Consider the following 17,533-nt stretch of genomic DNA (forward strand, 5'->3'; position numbering starts at 1 on the left):
CCCTTAATTTCTAAAATAAGTTTTCTGAGACATGTGTTTGAGTTTTATAGTTCCAAAAAGAAAACTTTCCCTTCTCCTTCCCCGCCCCCCAGAGCGTGGAAACAGTAGAGAATGAGAGAATGCCTTTGAAACCACTTAAGATGTTGACAGTAAAATCTGGAGTTGTTGCACCCCATGAACAATAGTCAACACCATAACTAACTGTTCAATAGAATGTTAAACCTTCACTCTCAACACAGGAGGCACAGCTAGTGTTCAATTCACAGTCCTGTGTTGCCAGAGGAATGACTGAGGTGCAGCCAGCTGTAGGCTGCTTCTGGTGTGCAATTCTTCATAGGGGTCAGGGTCTGCATCAGAGTCTGCATCAAGGTCTGCATTGACAAAAGGTCTCTGCAGCCTGTGGCAGATCCAGGGACCCCGATGGCACCCAAAGTGCACAGGCTGGTCAGGCAGGCAGCACCAAAAAAAACAGCAAGCAGGTTCTATGCATCCCATTCATGGCACTGGTGCTCAAGGTCAGATTGCTGCTTGAGAAAGAAGCTTCATCCCCTTCAGCACTGCCTTGGAAACTCCAGTTCCAGCTGACTCCTCAATGCTGAATACTATTTGTCTTCTCACTTTCCCTTTACATGGGACTGGTGCTGAGAGAGAAATTATGCCCTGGGGCACTGCCTCAGAGGAGGTGCTCCAACTCCTCCCTTCAAGCAAAGGGAGAAGGCCTCAATCAAGGTCACAGACACTCCAGAGAAAGCAACCATCACCTCCTGCTGGCCAGCCAGAGAAATTGCACTCAGTGAGTAAAGCCTCTAGGGATACCAAGCTTTGGTGAACCAGCCCCTCCCCAACTCAAGGTCTTAGCAAAATGAAGAAGGGTCAGTGGAAAGGTGGATCCATAGAAAAATTCTTGGAATGGAAAGACCCTAACTCAGAATGATCTAGAACCTCTGAGGAGAATACAATCTGGTCTTCAGCACAGAAAGACTTCCTTGAAGAAATAAGGGAGGAGCTTAAAAATCAACTGGAAAATTTGGGAGAGACAATTAATACTTTGCAGCAAGAAAACAAATCCTTGGAAAGTACAATTGGACAAATACAAAAGGAGAATAAATCTCTCAGATCCTTAATTGGACAATTACAAAATGAGAGTAAATCTCTCACATCATCAATTGGACAAATACAGAATGAGAATAATTCTCTCAGATCCTCAATTGGGCAAATGCAAAAAGAAAATAATTCTCTCAAAACCTCAATTGGTCAAATGGAAAGCTCTTTCAAAAGTAGAATTGACCAATTGGAAAAGGAGTTGCAAAAGATTAATGAAGAAAATTCCTCCCTAGAAAAAAGAATGGAGTCTGCAGAAACTAATGACTCCATGAGACAGCAAGAGCCAGTTAAACAAAATAAAAAAATAGAAAAAATAGAAGAAAACGTAAAATACCTCATCAACAAACACACTGACCTCAAGAATAGATCAAGCAGGGGCAACCTAAGAAATATAGGACTTCCTGAAAACACTGAAGAGAAAAAAAGCCTGGACTTAATATTACAGGACCTAGTGATGGAAAACTGCCCTGATATCATGGAACAGGAGGGCAAAGTAGTTATTGAAAGAATACATCAATCCCCTCCAGAAAAAGATCCTAAAATGAAAAGACCAAGGAATGTTGTGGCCAAATTGCAGAACTATCAGATAAAAGAGAAAATCCTACAAACAGCCAGAAAGAAACAATTTAAATATCAAGGAGCCACAGTAAGGATCACGCAGGACCTGGCTGCATCAACATTAAGGGATCGAAGGGCCTGGAATGAGATATTTTGAAGAGCAAGGGAGCTTGGAATGTAGCCAAGAATCTACTATCCTGCAAAGCTGAGCCTTCTCTTCCAGGGAAAAAGATGGACATTTAACGAAATGGAAGAATTCCAAAAATTCCTGATGAAAAGACCAGAGCTAAATAGAAAATCTGGACATCAAGCAGGAGGTTCAAGAGACACATGATAAGGTTTAAAAAAGGGGGGGGGCGGTAAAAGGAAAAAAAAACTGCTATCCAGTAGGTTGAAACTGGCTATATCCCAGTGTGGGGGAAAAGATTCTCATAAATCTTGAGAAATGTAACTCTAACAGAGAGAATGTACCTAGCCAGAAATGATGGACAGTCATGATCTATCCATGAGACTGCTATCTAATGGGATATAACTGGCTTTAACCCCACTTGGGAGAAAGACTCTAATAACTCTCAAGAATTTTAACTCTATTAGATAGAATATACTTAACTAGAAGTGACAGACACTCAGAATTTTCTATGACTCAGATAGAATGATATAAAAAAACACTACCTCCTTAAAAAGGGGGACAGGAAAGAGACGGGAGGAGGGAGGGGACTGAATGGGGTAAATCTCATTACACTAATAGGTACAAAAAACCTATGGTAATAGAGGGGAAGAAGGGAGCAGATGAGAAACACCTGAATCTTCTTCTCATCAGACTTGGTTTAAAGTAAACCTACACATACTCAGTTAACTTATAAAACATTTAACCTTTCAAGTATTTAAAAGGGGGAAAAGGGCAGGGGGGATGGAGAAAGGGAAGGGGAGTGGGGGGAAAAGGGGAACCAATAGAAGGAAGGGAAGGGAAAAAGGGAAAGGGGAAAGAAAGGGGAGGGGGTGATACAGGAGGGCAAACACACTGAAGGGGGTGGTATTAAGAAACAAAATACTGGGGAATATGGATAAAGTGGGGGAGGGGAAGGGGGAAAATACAGACAGAGGGAAGATAGCATGGAGGGCAATAAAGAATTAGTAGTCATAACTTTGAATGTGAATGGGATGAACTCTCCCTTAAAATGTAAGCAAATAGCAGAGTGGATTAAAAACCAGAATCCTACAATATGCTGCTTACAAGAACCTTATTTGAAGCAAAGAGATACATATAGAGTAAAAGTAAAAGATTGGAGCAAAATATACTTTGCTTCAGCTGAAGTAAAAAAAGCAGGGGTAGCAATCCTTATCTCAGACAAAGCAGCAGCAAAAAGAGATAAGGAAGGAAACTTTATCCTCCTAAAAGGTACCATAGACAATAAAGTCATTTCAATTCTGAATATATATGCACCCAGTGGGACAGCACCCAAATTCTTAGAGGAGAAGCTGAAAGAACTACAGGAAGACATAGACAGCAAAACTCTACTAGTGGGAGACCTCAGCCTCCTGCTATCAGATCTAGATAAATCGAATCATAAAATAAACAAGAAAGAAGTTAAGGAGGTAAATAGATTGTTAGAAAAATTACATATGGTAGTCTTATGGAGGAAACTGAATGGGGATAGAAAGGAATATACCTTTTTCTCTGCAGTACATGGAACTTATACAAAAATTGACCATGTACTAGGACATAAAACCCTAATGATCAACTACAGAAAGGCAGAAATAGTAAATACATCTTTCTCAGATCACAATGCAATAAAAGTCATATGCAATATTGGAGATATTGAGGAGGAGATATAGACCAAGGAGTTATAGACCCAGAACAAATTGGAAACTGAATAACCTCATTTTAAAAAATGAGTGGACCAAAAAACAAATTATAGAAAGAATTAACCATTTTATCCTAGATAATGATACTAATGAAATGGCATACCAAAACCTATGGGATTCATTCAAAGTGACTCTCAGGGGATATAAAATGCTTACATGAATAAATTGGAAAAAGGGGAATGAATGAACTAAACATGCAACTAAAACAATTAGAGAAAGAACAAATCAAAAATCCCCAATTAAATACCAAATTAGAAATTCTAAAAATTAAAGGAGAAATTAATAACATCGAAAGCAAAAAAAAAAACCCAAAACTATTGAATTAAAATAAGGCTCCGGTACTCAAGGATACCAGGTGATGATAGTTTACAATGCTCCCACATACAACAGTTCCTAACAGACAACAAAGGCAGCTAAGTGACAAAATGAATAGAGTGTCGGGCCTGGAGACAGGAAGACTCCTAATCCTGAGTTCAAATCTGATTCCATATACTTACAAGCTGTGTGAGCCTGGCCAAGTCACTTAACACTATTGACCTCAGTTTCTTCATCTGTAAATGAGTTGGAAAAGGAAATGACAATCCACTCCAGGATCTTTGCTAAAAAAATCAAATGGAGTCACAATGAAGAGTTGGACACAATCAAACAACAAAACAAAGATGACAATAAAGAAGTAATAACCCCAAACTTGACATACATCAAATGGGGGGGAATATGTATTACTAAATTTACTCATCAACAAAAGGAAGAACATATCAATGGAGCACAAGGACTGTCCTTTGGTTATTCCTTACTTTTTTCCTTTTTTTAGAAACATTCAAGTCTAATATATTTTATATATTAGAAGACTAAAGGCATAGAGAGGTCAAATGATTTGCTCATAATTCCACAGCTAATAATAAGTTTCTGAAGTGGGATATAATGGTGTGACAGTTCTGAGGAAAAAAGGGCACAAAACCTTAGGCTACATTAATAGAAATATAGTATTAAGAAAAAGGAAATAGTACAACTGTATATGTCAGAAATTTGGGGGTGGCTAGGTGGTGCAGTGGATAGAGCACTGGCCCTGGATTCAGGAGTACCTGAGTTCAAATCCGGTCTCAGACATTTAATAATTACCTAGCTATGGAGGGGGGGCTAGGTGGCACAGTGGATAGAGCACCGGCCCTGGAGTCAGGAGTACCTGGATTCAAATCCAACCTCAGACACTTATAATTACCCAGCTGTGTGTCCTTGAGCAAGCCACTTAACCCCATTGCCTTGAAAATTCTAAAAAAAAAAATTACCTAGCTGTGTGCCTTGGGCAAGGCCAAGCCACTTAACTCCATTTGCCTTGCAAAAATCTAGGGTTTTTTTTTCAAGGCAAACAAGGTTAAGTGGCTTGCCCAAGGCCACACAGCTGGTTAATTATTAAGTGTCTGAGACAGTATTTGAACCCAGGTACTCCTGACTCCAGGGCCGGTGCTTTATCCACTATGCCACCTAGCTGCCCCTGCCTTGCAAAAATCTAAAAAAGAAAAAAAAAAAAGAAAAATGAAATCTGGAGTACTGTGTTTAGGCATAAGCATCACATTTTAAGAGGAGTATTGACAAACTTTACTCTTGCTATAGGACTCAACCACATGTCTCTGATGATGATATCCTTTATATAGCTTCTGACAATTCTTTGTTGGTATTATTTTGAATGATGCAATCCTTTTGTCATTTCTTGAAAGTAACACTCCAGTTCTTGACTTTCTGCCTTTTACTGTTTCCCAAGCTTGGAATTTATCCCTTCTTACTTCTCTCCTGCCTTCTCTGGCTTTCTTCAAGGCAACTAAAATCATAACTTTTGCAAATGGACTTTCATTGCCCCCAACTTCTTATTGAGATTAGCACCTATTATTTATATATATATATATATATATATATATATATATATATATATATATATATATATATACACACATGCCTTGTATATGTATAATAATTTGCATTGTCTCCAGTAATAGAATGTGAGTTCCTTGAGGATAGGAATCATGTTTTTTCCAGTGACTATAATACCTATAATATTGCCCTTGCCCACCTCTGCATTTCCTTTTGGTTAACCTGAAGCTTTAATTCTTTTCAGACATGATAATCCATGTTTTATAGGTATATAATGAATATTGATATTAAAAAGATATACCTTTGGTCCAGGGGAAAAGTTAATGTCATTAAAAAGCCCTGTACTTCTTCCCAAAGGCAACACAGACCTCTCTCTTCCTCTTAATTCATTTCTGGACTCATATCAATATTTAATAACTACAGTGGCTCTCTCTCTCTCTCTATATATATATATATATATATATACACATATGCACACATGTATTCAGATATGTATACACACACACACACATCTGCGTGTGCATATAGAGCTAGTCTGTGTGTATGTGTGTGTATCAATAGCTAGGTGGAAAAGTGGATAAAGTTCTGGGTCTGGATTCAAAAAGATTCATCTTCCTGAGCTCAAATTTGACCTCAGACACTAGATATGTGCTCCTGAGCAAGTCACTTAACCATGTTTGCCTTAGTTTCTATAAATTGAGCTGAAGAAGTAAATGGCAAAACACTCCAGTATCTCTGTCAGGAAAATTCCAAATGGGGCCAGGAAGTGTTGAGCACAACTGAAAACAACTGAACAACATGTATATGTTTATTTGTATATTGGGTGATGTATAAAAAGTTCCACAGACATAGTTTCTGTGTAATTAATCATTTTATTAATTATTATAGCAGTCAGTGGCATTCTCAAATGAGAAAAACTCTTTGGAATCTATTCAATGTTTATAAAAACCTTTGGAAGAGTGGGTTTTCCTGAGGGTGGCAATGAATCTGATTGATTAATTAAGGAGAATAATGAGAGGTGGAACTTTTCTAATGAGGGACTGAGGGACAGATTCTCATCATTCTAACTCCTAGACCATCCCCAGCCTTGGGCAATATAGATAAAAAAAAAATCTTTTACCACCTCTACCACTTACCCCCCAATCCTGAGAAGAATAAAATGACCTTCCCTACTTGGGTGAGGTCTAAACCAGTTTAAGGGAAAACTTAATCCAATCTCATCAACAATGTTCTTTAGATTCTGTCTTGACCCAGTTGAGATTGGGGAGATAGGAAAGGAAAAAACATTGAATCTTAATAATCAGGTTAGATCAGAACTCAGGGCTTCCTGACTCAAATCCCTGGGGTTCTATCCATTGGACTACTTAGCTGCCCCTATTATGGAATATCATTTGTAAAAATCTACCTATTCCTTTCTCACAGAGTCATAGAATCTCAGAGTTGGAAGGCATCCATGTGTAAAAAATAATTCCACTCTACAATCTATCAGACAAAATTCTTCTGACATTTGTTTGGAGATCTCCAGGGAAAAGGAATCTACTGCTTCCCAGTCAACATTTTTTATTAAGCTCTTACTAAAAAATAAGGCAGAAACATGATCCATAGAGACAGCATGCACAGCTTTCAATGATGTACATATTATATACAGAATAAATGGTTGGCAATCTCAGAGAAGGCATGGGGTTGTGGCATGGGGAGCAGGAAAGGCATCTTGCAGAAGGGTGGATTTTAGCTAAATGGTTTTTTTTAATATTTTATTTTTCCAACTGCACACAAAGGTAGTTTTCTTTTTAAGGTTTTTGCAAAGCAAACTGGGTTAAGTGGATTGCCCAAGACCACACAGCTAAGTAATTATTAAGTGTCTGAGGCTGGATTTGAACCCAGCCACTCCTGACTCCAGGGCAGGTGCTTTATCCACTACCCCACCTAGCCACCCCTACAAAGGTAGTTTTCAAGTATCTTTTTGCAAGGTTTTCAGTTTTACATTTTTCTCCCTCCCTCCTTTTCCTCTTCCCTCCCCTGACAGAAAGCATTTTAGTATAGGCTATACACATAGCTAATCCCCAATTGATGGGCATCCCCTCAGTTGTCACTCCTTTGCCACTATGAAAAGAGCTGCTATAAATATTTACCCTTTTTCATGATCTCCTCAGGATACAAACCCTGTAGTGGTATTGCCCAATCAAGGGGAATGCTCAGTTTTATTGGCAGAATTTCAAATCACTCTCCAGAAATGTTGGATCAGTTCACAACTCCACCAACAAAGCAGTGAAGTCCCAGTTTTCCTACATCCTTTCCATTGATTATTTTCATTTTTAGTCATATTGACCAATCTGATAGGTTGTGAACCTAGTCAGTAATGTGGTCTTAGATGCTCACTAGCCATGTGACCCAAGGTCAATCACTTAACCTCTGCTTCAATTTCCTCAACTATAAAATAGGATAATAATAGCAAATCTGCCTTGATTGTTGGGAGTAACAGATCAGATATTTGTAAAGCACTTACCATAGTGCCTGGCACATATTGGCATTTTATGAATGCCCAATTCTTTATTTTTTCCTTTTTTTTCTTTCCTTCTTACCTTCCTTCACATTCTTTCCTTTTTTATTTCCTTAGCTACTTTTTTCCACAATGCAAAGATTTAGGACCAAGCTCATCTTCTAAAAGACCTGGTTTTCAAGAACACTAAACATCCCAGCAGAAAGTTAAGGATGAAGAGCTCCCAACAATCGATAAATCAGGGATTCAGGGGATCCTACCCCTTGATCACTTCTATATAACTATCTTCTTTCAGATTCAAAGGTTATGCCACTGCTTCTCCATGGTTGAAACTGGGAGTTTATTGCTTATGAATTCAAAATCCAAGAATTCTTGCTAATCCCTCCACTATCTCAGTGGTTTCCATGTCTTGGACCAAGAGACTTCACTGAGATGGTTATGGACAGTTGGGGCCTGGAAGGGGAGTTGTTCATACTTCATTGTCTTCCCCCTTGGGACCAAAGTCTCCTTTTAGATTTTTTATTTCATGGATCTCTCCTGAAAAGGGGCAAAAAAGGGGAAGACTTTAGTGAATGCTCCTTTTTTATTTGCTTGGCATAGAGGGATAACTCAGCTCCACATCAACCCAAGTCCATTGATTCATTCCCTAAACGTTTGACGTGCCTTTGGGCTTATCCATACCTTCCTTAGGAAGAAAACAACCAAAGTCCAAAGCAAAGTCTACCTCCCTCTAATCTGAGTCTGTTGATCAGGAAAGTTTTGTAATCCCTTGTCTCTTTGAACCCTTCTTATTTGCCATATTTTAGAGCCCAGTGGGATTCCACTGAGATTATCTCTAATTATTAGTTCTACAAATATCTTGATTGTGCTTGTGTTTCCAGTTGTTTATATATTTTCTCCCCCTTAAATTATGATTTCCTTCAGAGCGGGAGCTTTTTTCCTTTTGTAACCCCATCAATTAGCACAATGCCTGACATTTGGGGGTGCTTATTTACTTGACTTCCTTACATTCATATGCTCCAATTTATTCAGTCATCCCTCAACTTTGTTTCTGGTTTGATTTTTTTTTTAAGCTAGCACTAAAAGCTTGATTGTGACTATTTTTATGTATTTTCATCTTTTCTATTTTTCTTTGACTCTTCCTAGTACTTGGATTGTTGAGCCACAAATAAATTAGTGACTGACTTGCAAAATTCCAAGTTATTTTTTTTCTTTCCGAAAGGTTAGACCAATTCAACAGCTCTATCTAGAGGGTCTGTTTTCCTACAACTCCTTCAGCACTGACATTTCAATCCTTTGTCATCTTTGCTATTCTGATGAAAGTGAGGTAAGACCTCTTAGTTGTTTTGGAGCATTTTTAATTTAGTTGTTGACAGCTTTTGATTCTTCTCAAAATAGTTCATATTATATAATCACTTCTCAATTGATGATTGTCTTCACTCAATATACTATATCCTTTATAATTTCAATGAGCTTTTTTTTATCAGAGACGATTGATGGAAAATTTTTCCTCACCCTCTTTGCCACTCTTCCATCATCATGGCCCCTCAAGATTATTTTTATTTCTATTTTTCTTTGTTTCATATCTTTAAATATGAATTTCCAGCCACTTCAAAAAATATATCTTCTGATAATGACTTCTTTGTACTTAGCTAGACTGGGCCTCAGAAAGCACACAGAACTTGTTGTCATCACCATATCCCAAAATTACCATCAATAGCAGAACAAATAATACTACAACAATTGCTGTTTTGCAGATGATGAAATTGAGGCTCATAAAAAATAAATGGATTATTTTTGTTGTGGCAAAGAATTGGAAATGGAAGGAATGGATAAATAAGTTTTGGTACATGAATACTATGGAATATTATTGTTCTATAAGAAACCATAAATGGTCAGACTCTAGAGAAGCATGGAATGACTTATGGCATCTGATGCTGAGTGAAGGGAGCAGAACCAAGAGAACAACGTATTGTTCACAACAACATTGTGAGATGAACAACCTTTATGGAAGCAGCTCTTCTCAGCAATTCAAAGAGCTAGGAAAACTGTATTAGACCAGCTCATGGATAATGTTATCCCCATCTAGAGGAAGAAAAACAAAACAACCCTTCAGAATCTGATGATCACTTTATAAAAATTATCTCTTGTGTATCTCTTTCCCTTAATCGTAATTCCTCATATTGAAAATGACTAATCTGTAAACATATTTATCAAAAATATGTATGTACAATGCTAACCTGACTGCTGCTGAGGGGAGGAGGATGGGAAGGGAGAGTAGAAGGAAATTTTGTAACTTAAAAATATACTTGTGGGGGTGGCTAGGTGGAACAGTGGATAGAGCACCACCCCTGGGGTCAGGAGGACCTGAGTTCAAAATCAGCCTCAGACACTTAATAATTACCTAGCTGTGTGGACTTGGGCAAGCCACTTAACCCCATTGCCTTGCAAAAACTATATATATGGCTGAAAAAATAATAAATAAATAAATAATAAAAGAAAATGAATGACTTGCCCATGGTCTTACTGCTAATTAGTGTGAGAGGCAGGATTCAAATGTATGTCTCCCTGACTCTAGGTTCAGCTTTACAGAACTCTAATCTCTACTGCCTTTCTTGAAGTAATGTCTGTGAACCTTATGCAAGTTTATACAGGGATTAATTCATTCAGAAAAATAAGAACAATGCAAGGTGACCATCCAATAGAACATGTATGGGGCAGGTCTGGAACTTTGGCTTCTTCTAGTAAATATATTCTATTTCCTGGTAACATTCTCTGAACTTGGCACTTTGGGATGGTAAAAGCCAATTCTGGATGATTCTGGATGATTCCTTGATCTCTAGGAGAGTTAGCCAAGAGGAGGGCTGTTACTCCAAAAGTGCATCAGAGAGGGTTGGCCACTGAACCAGGAATAGCTAGCTATCCACTCAATAGACCTTAAAGCTCCACCCTATACATTTGCTTCTCCCTATTTCAACTCTTCTGAACTTGTGACAACTACTCTTTCTTTCTCTGAGGGATTTCCCATGAAAGGCGGAAGAGGGGAACTCCAACAAAAACAGCAGGTCTCTCATTTATGATGGGGAACAGAGTGCTGGTTTAAGTGAGCCTAAGACTGAATTTCAAAGTCCTAATGATGACAGAGAGATTTGTGATGATCTGGTTTAGAGTTTGAGAATGAATGAGTTTGTGAAAGACTGACTCTTGACTCAGAAGTATTTTTGGGGACAAAAAATTTTTTTTCTGTAAAAACAACAAAGTAAAGGTATTAAACACTAATGGAGATTTAGCTAAGTAAATAGAAAAGGTTAAGTATAATTGGCTGATCAGCTGCAGCTATCAGAGGTGAGCAGCAGCAGCAGCAGCATAGAAGAGAAATTAAGGACTGTTACAAAGACTTGGCAACTGGGTTGTTGGAGGCAACATCATGAGTTAGAGCAGTTGAGAGCTCTTGGGTCCCTTGGACAGCAACAGCTGATCTGTTTCTTGGGGGAGATGAGCACAGATAGAAGGCTCCCAACTCTTGACTTGGGTTTTCCAGGACCTATTTCTGAGGAAGATAATGGGACTGTCCTAGGGAAAATGTTCAAGGGTTGATATTTTGAAGTCTAGGCCTCCATCTATAGAGCAGTCATAAGGCTGCTGGGTTAAGTCATTATGAATGGATGCTTGTGAGTTCTTTGTGTTGGTTTTTCTTTGGGGTAGAAGAAATAAATAACTGTTCAAGACCTGATATATATTGCATATTGAATACCTTTCCACTTCTTTTTTTTGTTTTGTTTTTAGGTTTTTCAAGGCAATGGGGTTAAGTGGCCTGCCCAAGGCCACACAGCTAGGTCATTATGAAGTGTCTGGGGCCGGATGTGAACTCAGGTCCTCCGGACTCCAGGGCCGGTGCTCTATCCACTGCACCACCTAGCCGCCCCGACTTCTCCTTTTTGGGGAGACCTTACACAAGGGTCAAGCCTAACCTTTCGGGGCTTCTACAGAAGTTCAGAAAGGAGCCTGACCCAGACTTCCCGGGACGCAGGAGTGAACCGAGTCCCAGCCAATCACTTGTGGCAGATAACTCTTTCTCTGCAAAGTGGGGAGGGGGCGCCCGGCAGAGACGGGGAGGCGGCCAGGCGGGGTCCTGTAGTGCCCAGCTCCCACACTGAGGATTTCAACACCAGGAGTCAAACCAGCCACCGCCAGCCTGGGGCCCCGGGGCAGGCCGGGCGGAGGAGGACCCCGGGGCAGAGGAGGGCCCCGGGGGCAGGCCGGGCAGAGGAGGGCCCCGGGGGAGGAGGGCCCCGGGGCAGGCCGGGCAGAGGAGGGCCCCGGGGGCAGGCCGGGCGGAGGAGGGCTCCGGGCAGAGGAGGGCCCCGGGGGCAGGCCGGGCAGAGGAGGGCTCCGGGGCAGGCCGGGCGGAGGCTCAAGCTTGGGGGATACTGAGGGCGCTGCGGGCATGCTCCGCCTCCTGGGCATCGGCCGCGCCCGGACCACGGCCCGCCGCCCCGACTCTCGGGGACTCCGGCAGGGAGAGCAGGCCGGAGGTGCGGCCCGCCGCCGGGCGGACCTCGTGGTCCTCTTCCCAGGGGCCGAGGACGCAGCGCCCAGTCGGGGAGGGCCGCCCCAGCCCGGGCGCTCGCCGGCCGCGGGGACCCTGGCTTCCGGCCCGGCCCCCGGACGTAGGCCAGCGCCCGCTCCGGAAGCGAGGGGGTTAACCCAAGCCGGCCCCGCCCGCGGCCGGGACCGAACCATCTCGGGAGCGGGGGGGGTCCCCGCTGCCGGGACGCGCTTCTCTCCGCGCGGGCGGGACGGTGCCGCCGCCGGCCTCCCGCGCCGGGAGGGAGGGACGAGCCGGCGAGCAGCGCCCGCGGCCGGGCTCCCTCTCGCCCCCGCAGCCCCGCACCCCGGCCTCGGGTCCCGCCGCCCCCCCCCCGCGCCGCCCCGAGGATGGAACCTGCCGAGGCTTTCCCCGTCCGAGGCCCCGCCCCGAGCCGACGTCACGAGGAGTTCCCCGCGCAGGCCCCGCCCCGTCCGTGCGGCCTGGGGCGGCCGGAGCTTTTGTGCCGGGCGGGCGGGCGGAGGCGGGCGGAGGCGCCGGGCCGCGGGCCGCCATGCCGGGAGCCGGGGCTCCGCGCCGGCCGCCCGCCGCCTCCTGCCGCTGGAAGCTGCACATCGTCCGGCAGCTGCAGCAGCGCGACCGCAGGCAGAAGGCGCTGTTCTCGGACCTGGTGGAGGCGTGTGAGTGGCGGCCCGGGCCGGGCACGGAGGGGGGTCGGGCTGCAGCCTCGCTGCGCCCCCGGGGCCCGGACCTGCCGCCCTGGGGCACCGAGGCGGCGGAGCTCCGCGGCCGGGCCCGCCGGCACAGGGGCACAGCCTCCCGGCGCCGCCGCCCGCGCCCGCTCTGCCCTGCCCCAGGCTCGGCTCAGCCCCGATTTGGGGAGCGTCCTCCCCACCGCCTTGCCTCAGGGCGAGGGCTGTTCGCCCCCTCTCCTATTAGATGCCCCCTGAGGATGGGGCTGGTGCTTCAGCTGTGTAACTGGTTCAGGTCCCCCAGATCCCAGCCCCAGCCGCCTTGGCTGCTTCCTAGGGGGGCCCCGATCCCCCCAGCTTTCCTGCCTCCCCCTCCTCACCTTAAAAGACAAGCTAGGGGGTGGCTAGCTGGGGCAGTGGATAGAGCACGGCCCTGGAGTCAGGAGGACCTGGGCTCCGATTCGGCCTCAGACACTAGCTGTGTGGCCTTGGGCAAGCCGCTTAACCCCCCTTTCCCTTGCAAAAAACGCCAAAAAACTAAAAGACAAGCTGGGAGTATGGATTTGCTAGTATGTCCCTATCACTGTAGACACAATTCTTTGTCGGTGCCTTTTGTCCTATGACATGACATGGCCTATGTCCAAATATTTGTCCAATATTTATTAGGTGCTTGTTAGATTTAGTGACCTGTCCGGACACGATACGGAGAAGCATATCCTCTAGCCTCCATCTCCCATTCCCAGTTGCCCTAGAGGACCCAGGTCTCCAAAGTGCCCCTTCTCCAGTTATAGATTATGATTAGGGGACCACTTCCTAGCCTTCTGTTTAACCCCTAGCGTCCAAGAAATTAAGCTGCCCTTATGCCCAAGAATGATGTTTTAACAAGTTCTCTCAACAAGTGCCTGCCCTATCTGTAAGACCCAGGGCAGCTGTCTTTCCTTTTCAGCATTTGGACAAAGGTCTGATTTGCCTTCCTTAGCTGCAACTCTACCACAGGGTGAGGGATGTTGGTGGTGTGTTTAGTTTCTAATCTCTGGTTAGGAAAATTTTTTTGTTGTTGTTGTTGTTTTGTTTTGTTTTTGCTTTGTAATATAGCAGTCATATACAAATATTTCATTTGGTCTACTAAACATGTGGTCTAATAATCCAGTTTCAGTTCTTCCCTACCCTTAAACCATGGTGATGAAAGTCTAAAGTCTGTCCCCTGACCCTCTTGCTGCCTTTTGCCATCAGCTGGACCTGTTGCCACACATGCTACATCCCCTCTTTAACTCCACCCCTTCCCCTCCCCCAGAACCTTAGGAGTACCTCTTCCTGAGACCTCAGCTTTTCTCCTTGCACAATGACAATCAAATACATCCTTCCTATCAGGTTCTTCTGCCCTTTGGTGGCCTTGGGGAAATATGGGTGTGGTGGGGATTCCCAGGCTACAAGTTGGGTACACCTGCTCCAGGGTTTACAAAGCTCCTTTCCCATAAATAACTCTGAAGTTGTTGATGCAAAGATTATTATCCTTACTTTATGGAGGAAAAAGCAGAGGCTAGAGATTTAATCACTAGCCTTTGAACTGGAGCTGAGACTCCAAAAAGCAGGACCTTTGACAGTACATTTTTCTGTTATACAATGTTGTCTCACAACCCCATCTTTCTAGTTCAAAGTTAATAGGATGAGTTTTGTGTTTACTTTCACCTCCAGACATAGTCTTAAGGTCTCAAAGGTACTTAGGCTGCTATGAGTATTTTTGTACAAGTGATGTTTTTACCTTTTTTCATAATATCTTCAGGGTATAGACCCAGTAATGGTATTGCTGTATCAAAGGGTATAATACACATTTTTATTGCCCTTTGGGTATAATTCCAAATTGCTCTCCAGAAAGGTTGGATGAGTTCACAGCTCCATCAGCAATGTATTAGTGTCCCAGATTTCCCACATCCCTTCCAACATTAATCATTGTCCTTTAGTCATATTGGCTAATCTGATAGGTGTGAGATGGTACCTTAGAGCTGCTTTAATTTGCATTTCTTTAATCAATAATGATTTAGAGCACTCTTTCATATGACTTTGGATAGCTTTGATTTCCTCATCTGTAAATTGCCTTTGCGTATCCTTTGACCATTTGTCAATTGGGGAAATGACTTTTATTTTTTTTATAAATTTGTCTCAATTCTTTATACATTTTAGAAATAAGTCTTTTGTCAGAAATACTAGTTGTAAAAATTGTTTCCCGGTTTACTACATTTCTTTTGATCTTGGTTGCAGTGGTTTTATCTGTGCAAAAGCTTTTTAATTTAATGTAATCAAAATTATCTAGTTTGTTTTTAATGATGTTCTCCATCTCTTCCTTGGTCATAATCTGTTTCCCTTTCCATAGATCCGACAGGTAAACTATTACTTGATCTCCTAGTTTGCTCATAATATTTAATTTTATATCTAAATCCTGTATCCATTTTGATCTTACCTTGGTATAGGGTGTGAGATGTTGGTTTAATCTAAGTTTCTTCCATATAAACTTCCAATTTTCTCAGCAGTTATTATTGAAAAGAGAGTTTTTATCCAAAAATCTGGACTCTTTGGGTTTATCAGATAGCAAATGACTATAATCATTTCCTGCTATCTCTTTTGTAGCTAGTGTATTCCACTTTTCCGCCACTCTATTTCTTAGCCAATACCAGACTGTTTTGATGACTGATGCTTTATAATTTAATTTTAGATCTGGTAGGGCTAAGCCACCTCCTTTTGCACTTTTTTTCTCATTAAATTCCTGGAAATTCTTGATTTTTTATTTCTCCATATGAATTTACTTATAATTTTTTCTAACTCATTAAAGTAATTTTTTGGAATTTTGATTGGTAGGGCAATAAATAAGTAGCTTAATTTAGGCAGAATTGTCATTTTTATTATATTAGCTCAGCCTATCCATGGGCATTTGATATTTGCCCAGTTATTTAAATCTGATTTTATTTGTGTGAGAAGTGTTTTGTAATTGTTTTCATGAAGTTTCTGAGTCTGCCTTGGCAGGTAGACTCCCAAGTATTTTATATTGTTTGGAGTTACTTTGAATGGGATTTCTCTTTCTAGCTCTTTCTGCTGTATCTATATATCTATATCTATGTATCTATATCTATATCTATATCTATATAAATGTTGAGGATTTATGAGGGTTTATTTTATATTCTGTGACTTTGCTAAAGTTGCTAATTGTTTATAGTAGTTTTTTTAGATGATTTTTTTTTTAGGTTTTTGCAAGGCAAGTGGGGTTAAGTGGCTTGCCCAAGGCCACACAGCTAGGTAATTATTAAGTGTCTGAGACCGGATTTGAACCCAGGTACTCCTGACTCCAGGGCTTTATCCACTGCCACCTAGCTGCCCCTTTTAGATGATTTCTTAAGGATTCTCTAGGTATACCATCATTTCATCTGCAAGGAGTGAGAGTTTTGTCGCTTCCTTCCTAATTCTAATTCCTTCAATTTATTTTTCTTCTCTTATTGCTGAAGCTAACATTTCTAATATGATATTGAATAGTAGTGGTGATAATGGGCATCCTTGTTTTACCCCTGATCTTATTGAGAATGCCTCTAGCTTATCCCCATTGCATATAATGCTTGCTGATGGTTTCAGATAGATACTACTGATTATTCTTAGGAACGATCCATTTATTCCTAAGCTCTCTACTGTTTTTAGTAGGAATGGGTGCTGTATTTTGTCAAAAGTTTTTTCAAGGGGCAGCTAGGTGGCATAGTGGATAAAGCACCGGCCTTGGAGTCACGGAGTACCTGGGTTGAAATCCGGTCTCAGACACTTAATAATTACCTAGCTGTGTGGCCTTGGGCAAGCCACTTAACCCTATTTGCCTTGCAAAAAAAAAAACCTAAAAAAAAGTTTTTCCAAAATCTATTGATATAATCATATGATTTCTGATAGTTTTGTTATTGATATAATTCATAATGTTAACAGTTTTCCTAATATTAAACCAACCCTGCATTCCTGGGATAAATCCTACTTGGTCATAGTGTTTTATCCTAGTGATAACTTGCTGTAATCGTTTCGCTAAGATTTTATTTGAGATTTTTGCATCTATATTCAACAAAGTGATAGGTCTATAATTTTCTTTCTCTGCTTTGACTCTTCCTGGTTTAGGTATCAGCACCATAATGATGTCGTAGAAAGAGTTAGGCAGAGTTCCGTTTTCACCTATTTTTCCAAAGAGTTTATATAGAATTGGAACCAATTGTTCCTTAAAAGTTTGATAGAATTCACTTGTGAATCCATTTGGCCCTGGAGATTTTTTTTCTTAGGGAATTCATTGATGACTTTTTGAATTTCTTTTTCTGAGATAGGGTTATTTTAGGTATTTAATTTCCTCTTCAACTTATATTTTTGTAAATATTCATCCATTTC

At 41.9% G+C, this 17,533-nt stretch overlaps 1 protein-coding gene across 2 annotated transcripts in view; it reads left to right on the forward strand.

Moving 5' to 3' along the window:
- Positions 1-13,030: 13,030 nt before the first annotated feature.
- Positions 13,031-17,533, forward strand: part of ATG16L2 (autophagy related 16 like 2) — a 30,292-nt gene continuing 25,789 nt past the window's right edge. For both annotated transcript variants that reach the window (XM_074216804.1, XM_074216803.1), the window contains exon 1: positions 13,031-13,123. The gene's annotated coding sequence lies outside the window, so the exon portion shown is untranslated. The remainder of the gene's footprint in view (positions 13,124-17,533) is intronic.

The sequence above is a fragment of the Macrotis lagotis genome, chromosome 1, assembly GCF_037893015.1.
Source record: "Macrotis lagotis isolate mMagLag1 chromosome 1, bilby.v1.9.chrom.fasta, whole genome shotgun sequence".
Classification (NCBI taxonomy): domain Eukaryota; kingdom Metazoa; phylum Chordata; class Mammalia; order Peramelemorphia; family Peramelidae; genus Macrotis; species Macrotis lagotis.